The following is a 15,970-nucleotide window of genomic DNA, read 5'->3' on the forward strand; positions in this document are numbered from 1 at the left end:
GAGGTTTAGCTTCAGGCTAGCAATCTGGATCAGTACACACAGTAACATAGAAAATAGGAGCAGGATTGGAGCATTCAGCCCTTTAAGCTTGCTCCACTGTTCAGTATGATCATGGCAGATCATACAACTCAACACTCTGTTCGCCTTTTCACTTAGTTCAGAAATAACTAAGCTTTAAAAAAGGATACCAAATACATCATGACAAAGGTAAAATTTTGCACACGCTAAGAATCTGAAATAAAAACAGATGAGAAATCATGTCTCAGGCGACTGACTTTGTGGAGTTTGCACATTCTCCCCATGTCTGCGTGGGTTTCCTCCGGGTGTTCCGGTTTCCTCCCACAGTTCAAAAATGTGCAGGTTAGGTGAATTGGCCATGCTAAATTGCCCCTAGTGTTAGGTAAGGGGTAAATGTAGGGGAATGGGTCTGGGTGGGTTGCGCTTCGGTAGATCAGTGTGGACTTGTTGGGCCAAAGGATCTGTTTCCACACTGTAAGTAATCTAATCATGTCTCACTATCTTGAATGAGTTTTTTGAAGAAGTAATGACAATTGATGAAGGCAGAGAGGTGAGTGTGATCTATGTGGACTTCAGTAAGGCATTTGACAAGGTTCCTAATTGTAGACTGGTCAGCAAGGTTAGATCACATTGAATAGAAGGAGAACTAGGCCACTTGGAAACAGAATTGGCTCGAAGGTAGAAAACAGAGCGTGATGGTGGAGGGTTGCTTTTCAGACTGGAGACCTGTGACCAATGGTGTGCCACAAGGATCAGTGCTGGGTCCACTGCTTTTCAATCATTTGTATAAATGATTTAGATGTGAACATTTAGATGTGGAGTTGGTAAATTTGCAGATGACATCAAAATTAGAGGTGTAATGGACAGCGAAGAAGATTACTTCAGAGTACAATGGGATCTTAATCAGATGGGCCAATGGGCTGAGGAGTGGCAGATGGAATTTAACTTTGATAAATGTGAAGTGCTTCATCTTGGAAAGGCAAATCAGGGCAGCACTTATATACTTAATGCTAGGTTCTGGGGAGTGTTGCTGAACAAAGAGATCTTGGAGTGCAGATTCATAGCTCCTTGAAAGTAGAGTCACAGGTAGATAGGATAGTGAGGAAGGCTAGGACAGAGTGAGGACTGCAGATGCTGGAGATCAGTATCGAGGAGAGTGGTGCTGGAAAAGCACAGCCAGACAGGCAGCATCCAAGGAGCAGAAGAATCGACATCTCGAGCATAAGTCCTTCATCCGGAGTTGCCCTGCATCGTAGTGAAGAAGACGCTTAGTATATTTTCCTTTATTAGTCAGTGCATTGCATATAGGAGTTGGGAGGTCATGTTGCAGCTGGACAGGACAATGGTTAGGCCACTTTTGGAATATTGTATGTAATTCTGGTCTCCTGATAGGATGGATGCTGTGAGACTTCAAAGGGTTCAGAAAAGATTTACAAGGATGTTGCCAGGTTTACAGAGTTTGAGCTATAGGGAGAGGCTGAATAGGCTGCAGTTGTTTTCCCTGGAGCTTTGGAGGCTGAGTGGTGATCTTATAGAGGTTTATAAAATTATGAGGGGCATGAATATGGTATATAGACAAGGTCTTTTCCCTGGGGTGGGCGAGACCAGAACTAGAGAGCATAGGTATAGGGTGAGAGGAGAAAAATTTAAAAGGGACCTGAGGGGCAATTTTTTCACGCAAAGAGTGGTGCATGTATGGAACAAGCTGCTAGAGGAAGTGGTGGAGGCTGGTACAATTACAATATTTAAAAGACATCTGGACGGGAAGATGAATAGGAAAGGTTTAGAGGGATATGGGCCAAGTGCTTGCAAATGGGTATCTTATCTGCATTGGACAAGTTGGACCAAAGGGTCTGCTTCCATGCTGTACATCTCTATGACTGTAAGTGCTGTAGAAACTCGTGTTGGTATCATATTTCATAATAAAATGCTGAATACCTAGGAGCTAAAGCTAACGAGGCAAACGAGGTGTTGTGAACTAAGCAGTTATTTGCATTAAAATGTATTTAAAATAATATCAGCCAGAATATTTAGGGGGTAGGTTAAGGTATGTGTTTGATTGAAAGAAAACTCCAAACAGAAAGTGTATGGCTGGACGCTTTGTAAGAATTAGCTTTAAGTAGACAACAATTCAGCAGATCTTCAACGAGTCTACTGAATTTGAAACAATAATTCTATTGCTCTCTCAACAGACCTGGTTAGTTTCTCTAGTATTTTCTGTTTTTATTATGTGAAATGTGTGCATTTATGTATGCCAAAATATAACCTTGCAAAGTTTCCATCTTTTGCAGAATTACGTAGAATCACTTTGAGCTTTTTTTTGTTTATCCATTCTTGGTTGCTAAGTGGAAATGTTCTTTTCAAGTGTTTAATGATGAATGAGAAGTCATAAATTTACAGGGACCAATGAGAATGTGCAATGAGTACTTGGCAATTTTGTCCGTAGTATTATTGCAAGGATCGGGCTGGTGGTGTTGAGGAAATCAGGAAGAATAGCTGTTTCATGTGCTTCTGACATTGGTCCATTAATGTTACCGAAGTTAATCTTTCTTTTGAAAGAGCATTCCTGGCATTTTGGGCAGCAATGTGAGCAGATGGTCATGCATTCCAGTAATATCGTCATCTTTCTCTCCTCGCAACTTCTCTTCTTTAATTCATTCATAGATAATCTTCATACCAAATCTTGTTCCTCTCGCACAGCCAAATCTTCCTTCTGAGCAATGTTGGTCTGAATATTGTAAACCACATCCCTACTGGAAACCATAATAAATGAATATGGTAGGATGTCCCAAATATATCTGAAGCAAGCCTTTCAGCATGCTAATGGCTTGTTCAGTCACAATATGGTAGTCATTTAATGTATTTCAACATAATTGATCAATTTTCTGATGGATATCATCTGTCAAGTTTGAATTGTGTATCCCTTGTGTCCTGCCATTCACCGTCACATGTGCTTTCAAGACACAAATTGGTGAATTGGGTTGCCATATGTTGAAAGCAGCACAACAGTTTACAGAGAATCTGATATGCATCTGCACATTTGTGTGTGTGGCTACATACCAGTTGCACATTTATGGAGCAGAACTTCTGCATTTTGTAAGTTCTCTTGCTTGATATGGGAATGCCATGATGCTGTAGTCAATGATCACCTGCACCTAAGGGAAATGAGCCAGAGACATCAACCCAAGCACCTGCTTCGGATTGGAGTTGGAGTGAAACTTCAATAATCAAACAATACATTTGACACTTAGACACGTTTTAATCTCATTCCATGAAGCACTGTAAATATTCTTATTCCTGTACATGGTGTTGTAACAAATAGTGAAAGATACCAGCAGAAAGGGAATTAAAATGCTGGAAATATGAAGCAGCAGGGCTCAAAATATTTGTTTTCTGAGCTGGTGAGTATTCCTCAAGGGCTTTGTTTTGATTTTCAAGGGCTACATTTTGATTTTCAGGGGTGCCTACAGTCTCATGAACTCTTTCATTAGATGATGCAGTCACTCAGTAATAACAGCTGAAAATGTGTTGCTGGAAAAGCGCAGCAGGTCAGGCAGCATCCAAGGAGCAGGAGAATCGACGTTTCAGGTATGAGCCCTCACTTTCTCCTACTCAGTAATAACACACCATTTGTGTGTTTGTGTTGATATTGTGTATTTGAAAACATACAAATGGTGATTTAGAAGAATTCAATATCCTTAATCATCACCACTCCATTCAAGACTTGATGCCCTGACAGCAGTGCTGCTAGAGGTCTAATGACCTCACCAGTTTGGTCAGCATCATGAATACACTGCATCTCTATCAACTACTCCAGCAGCATCTTGGAGCTCAATGCATTACACCCATTATATTCACCTCACATCAGTCCCTGGCTCTCAGCACTCTCAGTTCTTCCATTCAGGTACTGTACAGATGCTCCACCTCATAATCACAACCTAACAATATTGTCCAACCTCACATCTAATGTTTGCTCAATTGTCCCAGAATTCAGAAATAGAGTTGCATTACATTGTAACACAATTACTGGCATGGATTCCTCTCTTATACAAGGAAAAGTGATGCACAACAGTATAGAACTCATAGAGAACATGGTTCTTTGTAATGTGGCTTTGACTGTGACACGAGTCTGTGACATCCAATGTCAGTGAGAACTATGAGGATATGCTTATACCTTTCTTCAACTCTCAGTTCACCGTAATCCTGCTATCTGGCATGCTGATGGTATGATTATGGACCTTCTGCTTTCTCGCCCACCCTAGTCTGCTGCTTCTGATTTTCTGCTTCAGACATCCAAGAACACGGTAGTCAGTGGTTAGCACTGCTGCTTCACAGTACCAGGGTCGTACGTTCGATTCCAGCCTTGGGCGACTGTCTGTGTGGAGTTTGCACATTCTCCCTGTGTCTGCGTGGGTTTCCTCCCAGTGTTCCGGTTTCCTCCCACAGTCCAAAGATGTGCAGGTTAGGTGAATTGGCCATGCTACGTTACCCATGGTGTTAGGTGCATTAGTCAGAGGTGAATGTAGGGGAATGCGTCTGGGTGGGTTGCTCTTCGGAGGGTCGGTATGGACTTGTTGGGCCGAAGGGCCTGTTTCCACACTGGAGGGAATCTAATCTAAACAGCCATCTGCCTGGCACATCCAGGAAGAAGAGGAGAGTGAGCAACATTTCAGGACTGATGAAGAGGACTGTCACCTGATCTGATGTTCTCCAGTCAGATTCTGGCATTGCATAGACTTCACAGGATGGCATTGAGTTAGGACCTGCACGTAATGAGTCATTGGGCAAGAATGGGCTGCAACTATACTATAGCGAAAGGATAATTTGTGAGTCAATTTTCTAGTAGAAAAGAAGGCTAGTGAGTTCTTTTGCAGAGGATACACATGACGCTAATAACAGGGTGGCATACAGGGGAATACTGATGAACATGCATATCCAGCTGGGTGCACTAGGTGACCTGCCAAAGACCTTTCTGTCATTGTCAATGAGAAAAGACTGGTTCTTAGTTGACAGACCCTATAGAGTATACCTTCTCTGCAGCCTCTGCTCCTTCATGCTGTAAATCTAAAGACTCAGCAATTGTTGCCACCACATCTATTTCAGCTTTTTTATAGACATGTCATCTTCTCTTCTGCACGCCTTCTGATAATGCAGCTGTACCCCATCAAATCCAGGAGCTCACCATCATACTTCTAAAAACATTCAAAACTATTTTCAGATACTTGACATTTACAGTAGTTCTTCAAAATTACTTTACCTCCAAGTTAGATGAATCATCCTTTAAATAAATTTCTTGACTGTCCAAGTTTGTTTTTTTTGGATAAGGTTCTGAAGGAGTTCATGTTGGAATAAGGCTGAACAAGGAAAAATTAAAATAGATCAATAGCAGGTGTTCAAAAACGAATTTAATGTAGTGCAGAACCAGTTTATGCATCTGAAGGACTAGATCTCCTCTGTCAAGAAAGACAACTATGGACAGCTGAAGATCTTAAATACAAAATAAAACTGAAAGTAAAAGCATATAAATTGCAAATAAAATCTCTGATCAAGAAGTTCATGCTAAGTAATTACTTTGCATCATTATTTACAGAATGGGAAAGGTTCCTGAACTGAATCAGGGACAGGAGCTCACCAAAATGTATATAGGTAATTAATGTTAATGAAGAAAGAATTACGCTAAAGATTCCTAAAGCACCAGGAACAAATTATTTCCATCCTAGGTTTTTTAAAGGAGACGGTGAGTACATTGCAGATATCCAAACAATAATCTTTCAAACTGCTCTTGAGTCAATAACTGTTCCTGTGGATTGGAAAATTGTGCATGTTTTACACTTTTAAGAAACTGGCAGCAGGAAATTAGGGACTAATGTCTGTTGTTAAGAAATTACTAGAATCATGGAGTACAGAAAAGGTTCTTCGGCCCATCGAGTCTACTACCAAACATATGCTACTACCTACACTAGTCTCACTTGCCTGTTCCAGGCCCATAGCCTTAAATCTTAAGACATTTCAAGTGCTAATCCAAGTATTAACAAAGGTAGTGAGGTTTCCTGCCTCAACTACCCTCCTGGGCAGGGCAGAACAGACCATCCCCGCCCCACACCTTCTGAGTTAAAAGATTTTTCCTCCAGTCCCCTCTAAACCTCCTGCCTTTCATTTTAAAATTACACCCTGTTGTTATTGAGCCTTTAACTAAGGGGAACAGTTGCTTTGTATTCACTTGTCTATGCCCCTCAATTTTATACACCTCTTAGGTTTCCCTCAACCTTCTCTACTCCACAGAAACAATCTGAGTTTATTCAACCTCATAGCTAAACTGATCCATCCCAGGCAACATCTTTGTGAATTTCATTTGCACCCACTCCAGTGCAATCACATCCCTCTTAACGTGTAGTAATCAAAACTGCGCATAGTACTCCAGCTGTGGTCTAACCAAAGTTCTGTATAGCTCCAATACGACCTCCCAGCTCTTATAATCGATGCCACAGTTGATAAAGGCAATTATCTTGCATGCCTTTCTCACTACCCTAATAACCTGTGCTGCTTCTTTCGGGCATCTGTGGATAAGTACCACAAGATCCCTTTGTTCCTCTGAGCTTCCTAGTGTCTTGCATACTCATTGAGTACCCTCACTCACCTCCACCCCATCTTGTTCATTCTTCCACAGTGTATCACCTCCCATTTCAGGGTTAAATTCCATTGCCATTGATCTGCCCATCTGACCAAACTAAGTTGCTCGAGTATATAAATAAAGATAGATTTCCTGAATACACTTCTAGCTGATTAGACAGAGTCAGAATGGATTTGCAAAGAAGATATCTTGCCTGACAAACTGAATTGAGCTTTTTCAAGACAGATCCATAGTAATGGAGAGAGGAATACTCATAGATGTTATTTATGTGGACCTCTAAAAGACTTTTGATAAAGTCCCTCATAAGAGACTGCTTCCTAAAGTTGAAACTCATTAAATTGAAAGCAATTTATTTATTGAATTATTTAAACCAAATTCTTTGGGTTTTTTTATTATTTACATGGAAAATTACTGACTTGAAGGAGAAAAAAGGTGTAGGAATATTGGAGAGTACTCTAATTGGCAGGATCTCCCAATATGGTCTGTGTTGAAACCTTAACTATTCACTGCATGCACGAACCGCTTAGCCGGTGGAATAGAAAACCACATTCAAATTTATTGAATACACAAAGAGAGACAACATTGAAAGCAGTGTAAATGGAACTATAAAATTACAGAGGTGCTGATAGATTAAGCTAATGGGCAAAGTTGTGGCAAATTGATTTTAATGTAGGATAATGTGACATCATCCACTGCAGACCTACAAAGGACTGAGTAGGGTACTTTCCAAATACTGAAAAGCTATAAACAGTGGAGGTTCAAAGACATCTGGTAGTCTAGTTGCATAGATCATTAAAATGTTATGAACAGGTACAAAAATGTAACTAAAATGGCTAATTGAATTCTGGACTTTATACCTAGGTGAGTAAAATTTGCAGGTTACTTTGGTTGTACAAAACCACACCTGGAATATCATAAGCAGTTCTGAGGACCACATCTTTAGACAGCATTGCTGAATATTACATTTTTTGGCTAAATATGAGTTACAGAGAGTTTATTTTGCCACACAGGCTAGTGAGATTTCTCTGTGTGTCTCACCAAATGCCTCTCATTAACTATCTATGCCAAATTTATGGTGTCCTTTGCATCAGAATAAGGAGTGTCATTCTTAAATAAACTTGCCATTAGCCAGATATCCACCAAAATACCAACTGCCCTTTCATCCGTGCCACCATTACGAGACTGCTTTGCAATTCAGACAAGCATTATCAATCCAACATTACCCTTCACTGGCAGCATACTAGTACAGCCACAAAGCAACATGGCCCACAGTACATAGACTGACATTCCCTCACACTTACAACTCCATTGCCTCACTCTCACCAATGCGGAGACCCACCATGTTGAACTTCACCTCCAACTGTCCATCATGCCCTGAATCTTGATATTTTATGTTAATGATGCTTTCCCTTGTAGGCTATTGGTAGTCACTGCCAATAATACCCACATCTGTAACCTGCCATGCCCTATGATGCTGTTTCACATAACTCCCAAAAATGTTGAGCTTCCTGCTGTCACTGTCCTTGATTTCACTTCCAAAATGCCTTTATTTCACTGCCCTCTCCCACCTCACCCTTGATTTCCCCATCCCTTTTTTATAGTGATCCCCTGCTAGCCCTACAAGCACATCCCTCTGTACCCATAACAACTGATGGACTGCCATCCAGAACTGTATTTGCCCCAGACCTCTGTCTTTCATGAGGAACTCTAGACATGACTGACCAGACCCTAACCACCATCATTGTGGCTCCCTCCCTGATTTGGAGACACCGGTGTTGGACTGCGGTGTACAAAGTTAAAAAAATCACACAATGCCAATTTATAGTCCAACAGGTGAATCACCTGATGAAGGAGCAGTGCTCTGAAAGCTAGTGTTTCCAAATACACCTGTTGGACTACAACCCTCCATGATAACACACAATTCCCCTAACTAGTGCTGTGGATCCTGTAAGGGCAGATAATGATTTACCATGTCAAGTGTGCTGTGGTGCAGACTGCAATCCTGACTGACAGCAGCCACAACTCTTGGCTAGACTAAGGTCTAGCCTCACCCAGCTTCCAGCATAGCCATTGGAGGCTGTACAATGTGTTGGTTAGGCATTTGTCATTTGTTTTAAACTGATATCTCAGTATTCAATACACCAAGATTTCATCCCCATGGACAGATTCCTACTAACAAGCATGAAAAGCAGTCTTTGTCTGTGCATGTGGTCAATAAGGCAGTACTGATGGCACTTTCAACTAGAGTCAAAGCTAACATGCTAATAGGCATGGAACAGCACAGTAAGGCAACTCATGGATGGTGTGAACCTGCAGGTAATTACTAAGGAGCAATAACCTTGAGAACAAGCAAATAGCCCTGAGATGCAATCCATGACCTGGAGCACGTCCTGGCATGAAAAGTGCCCCTATTGCAGCCTCAATGGTAGTTGTTGGTGCACCCCTGCAAAGCAAGTATGTTCTTCCTAAGCAGCCTGCTCATGGATCAGAGAGGTGCTATGATGATCACGAAGGGATGACAAATGTCATATGCAAATATCACAGGATGAGGGGTGTATGTGATTGGTAACCATGGATTGTGCCCTGAGATGCAGTTTTGGTGCTGAAGAACATGGAGACTCCTCATAACCAGCAGTAAGCTGATGATACCAGGTACCAACTTTAATTTCCATGTCAAGACTTCTTGATGTCCTTTTTATTTGATAAGATGGAAAACTATATTAGTGATGTTAGGTGTGCCATTATAAAGGTGTTTAATAAGCTATAACCCCCTTAACTGAGAATCCATCACTGCCTAGTGAAAAATGCTTCTTTCAATGGAGCCCCTACGCAGGAATATGTAGAGGTGAAAGCTCAAGACTCTGGACTGACCAGAGTCAAGGATGTGTTGGATGCAACAAGAGCAGGCTGCATAATGCAAGAACAAGAGGGTGATCAGTGCCCAGTATGTGGCCTGAGCTGTCCAGTGTCTTCTGAACTATGTACTCAGCCTTGATACCTCACAAAAAGTTGAAGTGGCTCGGGTGTGCAGTGGACTTGTGAATGAACTGACCCCTATACATCCAGAACTTGAAACTGGCTTTGTGGAATTGACTATCACACAGCATGTGGCGCCCTACAATTTAAGCAGTCTCAGAAACTCCCCCTTCCATACATGAAGACATTTCTTATATGGGCTGCGACTACACACTCTTGACCTCCCCATCTTTGTTGCCCTCATGCAACATTTTACCCTCCAATAACAGAGATCCCCAGTGGAGAGCCCTCTACAAAGGAGTCCTCCCCTTTTCCATTGGGGATCTAGGGTAGAAAGTGTTGCACACAGTCATCCTATGCAATCGGTGGGTAAGTAAATACACTGGGTGCCAGGCCATATGTAGTTTTTGTGGTCTAGATGAAACTGTATTCCATATTTATGTTGATTGTTTCTGTTTGCAGCCCGTCTTTCGTTACTTGAAGGGGCTGCTTCTCGACTTCTGGTTACACTTTAGCCATACACTCCTCATCGACAGCACCCTATGTATGAAGAAGTAGACTAGTCGCAAGGTCTCCTCATGGATCTGCTACTAGGTGTGGTCAGAGCGGCCATTAACAGGTCGAAGAATTGGGTCATGGAGCGGATTGTTGTACCTGACTGCCATTCTTTTGTGTCCATGGAGAAGGAGCAAGCGGTGCTTACTGACAGGATCAAGGCTTTTAGACACTGGAGGGCACTGCAGGGGCAGGCTTGCATTATTACCCTGGATAATGTTATTTTGATTTAATAGGTTTCTGTTCCCTTACATTAGAAAGTTTCTGTTAACTGTTAGTTTGTGTTTTTGTTACAGTGCAATTTTGTAACAAAATTGGGTTAAAATGATAGAAGTTGAAACTTTATTGCTGGAACAGCACAGCAGGTCAGGCAGCATCCAGGGAACAGGAGATTCGACGTTTCGGGCACAGGAGATTCGACGTTTTTGTGCCCGAAACGTCAAATCTCCTGTTCCCTGGATGCTGCCTGACCTGCTGTGCTGTTCCAGCAATAAAGTTTCAACTTTGATCTCCAGCATCTGCAGACCTCACTTTCTCCTTAAAATGATAGAAACTCATCTTGCCAATCGGCAAAAGCATAAAGGATGGAATAGGATGCTCCAGGATTCAAGTTTGGCCTTGTCAGACTTGTCTAATTTTGCCACAGCCCATGTTGCTCCCATCCTCATAAAATTCCACCCTCCAAGGCCAAAATACCACATTGCAAGTACAAAATAAGTGGACCAGAATGAAACCTGGACTCAAAGACTTCATTTACAAAGTGAGGTTGCACAAGCTAGGACAATATTCCCTGAATTGCATGCATTATAGGGGTGATTTGACTCAAGTTTTCAAGGTATTGAGTTGATTAGAAGAAACCTTTTCCAATGATTGTGGTATGGATTGAGAACCGTTTAAAAATTAGAATCGGGCACTCATTGTGCAATTTCCATTAGCATATCCTTCCTGATATAACTGGAACCGAACATCAGTTCTGCTTTTCCTCTATTTTTCCTTTCTTCTTGTGATTATAATTAAAATTCTAAGTGTCGACAATGTGTGCACAAAACACATATGATTTAGCAAGAGACAAAGCTTTTCATTAATGCAACGCATTATTACTTGACAATGTAGCATCTACAGATGGTCAGACTCCTGTTCAGTTATGGAGACTGTACATCACTATCAGGATGTTTTACCACCAGTTGAGAATACCAACCTTCAGAGAAATATTGTCACAGCAGAGTTCAACGATGTCTCCATGCACATTCTCCTTTAGGATGTCTGGGAAAAGTGGGAAATGATCATTCCTAAAGACAGTATAAGAAAACCCTCCTGATAGACCAAGACAGCCTGGAGAAAGGTGGCAGAGGTAGTGAGCAATCCGAAGGTTACCCATCAAACCTGAGTCCACTGCAGAAAATTGATCAGTGAAGTGTTGGGATAAAGAGGTAGTGTTACATTGTCAACAGTAGTGTCTCGTGTACTTACCAATATTGTACATGTGCAAGTGGGTAGAAGGGCCAAAAGGGCTGTATTCCTGATGAAGGGCTTTTGCCTGAAACGTCGATTTTCCTGCTCCTCGGATGCTGCCTGACCTGCTGTGCTTTTCCAGCACCACTCTAATCTAGACTCTGGTCTCCAACATCTGAGTCCTTGTTTTTACCTAGAAGGGCCAAAAGGTTGACATCTGGAAGATTGCCTTTGTCTGCACTTGGATAAATTATCTGATTGACAAATCCATTTGTGTGCTGAGGATGTATGCAAATGAGGGAGTTATGTCTCAAACATCAACTGCAATTTTTCATGTAGGATGAGCAGATCCATAGTGCCAGGGAGAGGAGATGCACTAGAGGAAGAATTGCAGATCTGAGGCCACAGCCACCAAGCAGATGACGAATGAGAATGCTGGTGAGAAGGAACTCCAATCGGAAATAAAGAGCAAAGGTAGACCAACTATGAATAAGGAGGACCAGGCTCATTCCAAATGGGTATGCAGGATGAATGAGATGAAATGTGAAATGTTCCAACGCTGATGATACTTAATCAGATTCTTTTGGTTTTCTTCCATCACAGGTTAATCACTATTCACGGACTGGATTACAACCAGGACAGGAGCCAAAAACTTCTACTTTCGAAGATGAAACAGCCACTATCATTTGCCTCATTGTACACCTTCACAAGTGCAGTTATACTCACACGGTCAGCAAACAGTTCAGATGTAGATTCGGGAGGACATTCTGATGAGCACAACACAGATACATGCCAACAGCAGAGGGAGTTTGTGACCAATCGATCCATGGACAATTGAAGGATTGCGATTCTTTAGGCACCTGCTGAGTATCAGGCTGATGATGTGCCACAAGAAACCTTCTAGACATTTAGCAATGGCTAGAGGAAAATATGGCATTCTTGCAGCATATTACAAGTAGCAGTACACCTCCAGGAGGAGGCCACAGGTTACAATCCACTTGGGTAGCGTGCTGGAAATCTAGCCTCACTATTTCTGTAGTCATCACAAAACTTAGATATTTTATAAAGTATGCAAAGTTTGTCAATTTACCTAATGTTCAGACCCAGATTGATAGAAGGCACAGACCAAATTCCTGTACTGAACAAGAATTACTCTTTATTACAAGAACTTGAACTCTAGCTACAGGTAAATACTTATAAACCATTTGCACCTAACAGTACTAATTAAAACTTTAATTCCATTATAAATTCCCCTTTGCACACAGACAGACAACCAAAAACAAACAGGGCAAAGGGGAAAAACTGGAAAGACAGTTTAGTAGTTATTGTTCTCAGGTCTGTGGCTGAAATAATTTTTATGATTCTTCTGCTGGCCAGCATGTTGCTTCAGTCATCTATTTCCAGATGCTTCCACAGGTTGGTAAGAGACACAGTTGGCTGGTTTACTTATAAAAGATTTCTGATGTATTAGTTAAAAGTCACAACTTATAACAACAGCTGCAAAAAGATAAACTGTTTTTCTTCAAATTTAAAGTTAGTTTTTACCTCAGAGAAAAAAGAAGTCACTCCCAAGATGTGGTAAAACTGAACATTTCTCTCTCCCAGCTACAAACTGTTCAGTTACTTAAAAACGAACCAACAGTTGGTGGCAGGTAAAGGATCTTTGCCATTGATCTATGGCCTTGTGATTAGTTACCAATCAATTCTTTGCTTCCAATAAAAGCTGCATTCAGACTCCCTCTAGTCTTCAAATAATCTGCAATTCAAACTTTAATTATCGCTTGTTCAGACAGTCACTTACACAATGCTTACCACGGTGTTAGGTTACTTGCTTTCAAAACATATACCTTTTCAAACACTGGTTTGAGAATAGCAAATCTACATTGTTGGGTCAGCTTGGGCAATACACAGCAGACCACTGTGTGACACCCCTTAGAGTGTGTATTGCAGCTTGCTTCCAGAAACTAATAGTCTAATCACTGTCAGCCCTGGGAGTCGCAAAGGTTTGATTGTAGTGCTCTTCTTACTTCTCTGAGAAAGCCATGTAAACAGGAGATAGTCCTTGACACTGAAGATTCATCTATAAAAATGGGCTAGGGCTTCAAAAAGTACTTGGAGCTGAAAGTTGTAGAATATATGTTATATGATAGTTCCCTGAGAAACAAAAACAGACCTGCATTATTATTCTTTTGTTGTACGTTCTTGGAATGAACTCATGCTTCGTAAATACAACTGGCTGGTCCCAAAGAACTAATATCACCTCAAGTGAAATTGATGATACCTTTTCTGAGAGGAAGCCCATCAATGACAGCGAATGCAGCAGACCTTGCAGTCTGGTTGTCCTCATCGATTGTCAAGTGATTAAAATCACTGGCTCGACTAAACAGACTATCAGTTACCTCCTTTACACACCTATGTGTGACAACCTAGAAGATGCCACATTATGTTACCCCTCACATTGGAAACCACCATTGATATAGAAATTGTAATCTTGAGGGCTACTAGCAAGGAGTTCCCACCAAATCCATGTGGCTGCACATCTTGAATAACAATCCAACAAATCTTGGTGATCACTTCCCAAGACATGTCCTTGGCACCTTGATGTATTTAGTTAGGATTCTCTCGATGCATTTAGCTCTCGGTGTTGATCTTCATTAGTTCCTCTCCCAAGTGTCTGCTTCCAACCTTATCTTCCCCTCTGATGTTAGTGGTTATTGGCCAAGGAGCCTCTGTTGTTGGATAGCAAGAACTCTTCTCCTGTGATAGGTTTATACTTGTTATATGTTTGAATGCCATGAACACTGATTAACCATAAACTGTTCCAGTAAGTCCTACCCTCAGCATAAAGTCAATGGTGCTCAAGAATCTCTTGGGACTTCCATTTCATGATCATTTAATCATCTTGTACTTCAGTTGGCTTTGTGCAAGTCATGTTGAATTGTGTGGCATAAGACAACGGGCAGTAAAATATTGTAACTTGGATGCAGAAAGGTATAGTGGAAGGAAGGGCCTCTTCCCAAGGTAGCCAGAAAATGATGAACATGACCTGTAGTTATGGTATTGAGTAAAGATGATTTGAGAACATGCTCTTCCATGGACCGTATTCACGGAATTAATTATTAGGGAATCCCTTTAATTGGCTAATTGCACCCACCATGAACTCTACCCATTCAAAATGATCTTCTACCCACTTCAAGCCACAATCCATGAAAGTAACATGAAATTTCAGTGAGTCACACTATGTTCAAAACCTTCTACCTTCTTACCTTCATCACGCTTGACCTACCCAGTATAACCTTCCTTTTCCCTCTGTTACCTTTAAGCCTTCTCCTGTGACCGCGGATGCTTTCCCTGTGAATGTGATCTCTCTCTCTCCCCCTGTAACCAAACCTATGATAATCTCAATGCTCAACTTGGCTCTGAACCCTCACCATGCATCATCCTCCTCTGCGCTTTTCTTCAGTTCCATGACCCACTCCCTGAGATCTTACAATATCCAACACTGACCCTGGGCCTGACCCCAGACAGAGCACAACTTGTTCCTTATACTGTGACTGTTGCGTTTGCTTTTGCACTCTCAATTTGATCCTCAGAATCCCAAATTTGATAGCATTGACATCCTGTCCCCCTCTTTAGGTCCTTCAGTCATCTTTCAATCCCTGTTTGACTCAACCACTTTTACTCCTTAGAGGACTACTACACAATAGACCTTAGGCCCTTCCTTCCACTACACCTTTCTGCATCCAGGTTACAATATTTTACTGCCCATTGTCTTATGCCACACAGTTCAACATGGCTTGCACAAAGCCAACTGAAGATGATTAAATGATCGTGAAATGGAAGTCACAAGAGATTCTTGTGCACCACTGACTTTATGCTGAGGGTAGGACTTGATTGGAACAGTTTATGGTTGATCAGTGTTCACAACATACAAACATATTACAAGTATAAACCTATCATAGGTCAAGTAATGCTCACAATGCCACAAAAACAGAACTGACTTTATCTCAACGTATCAACTCGTCATGGGAAAATTGAACTTTTATATTTCACCTCGTGCCATATTTCCCACTCTTTTGTACTCCATAAAACTCCTGCCAAAGGATGGGAGAAGTTTCAAACTCTTTTTTATAAACAGTAGATGTTCAATAAATTGTTCATTTTAAATCTAATGGTGTTAGATTCATTTCTTTTTAAAAGCCAATTAGGGAGTATAGTGGGTATATAGACTTATGCCACAGATTAGCCATGATCTCATTGAATCACAGCAATGATATAAAAACTTAAATGTGCTATTTCTATCCTAATAAGAACACAAGAATAAAGGAACAGGAAAAG

The 15,970-nt window shown here is 41.3% G+C and overlaps 1 protein-coding gene across 2 annotated transcripts in view; it reads right to left on the minus strand.

The window, feature by feature from the left end:
• LOC148149855 (uncharacterized) overlaps positions 1-15,970 on the minus strand; it is a 338,979-nt gene that overhangs the window by 16,813 nt on the left and 306,196 nt on the right. For both annotated transcript variants that reach the window (XM_087986890.1, XM_087986894.1), the window contains one exon: positions 5,276-5,372. The gene's annotated coding sequence lies outside the window, so the exon portion shown is untranslated. The remainder of the gene's footprint in view (positions 1-5,275; positions 5,373-15,970) is intronic.

The sequence above is a fragment of the Chiloscyllium plagiosum genome, unplaced genomic scaffold (genome assembly GCF_037043375.1).
Source record: "Chiloscyllium plagiosum isolate Xiang-an unplaced genomic scaffold, Cpla_swu_hap1 HiC_scaffold_5, whole genome shotgun sequence".
Lineage (NCBI taxonomy): Eukaryota > Metazoa > Chordata > Chondrichthyes > Orectolobiformes > Hemiscylliidae > Chiloscyllium > Chiloscyllium plagiosum.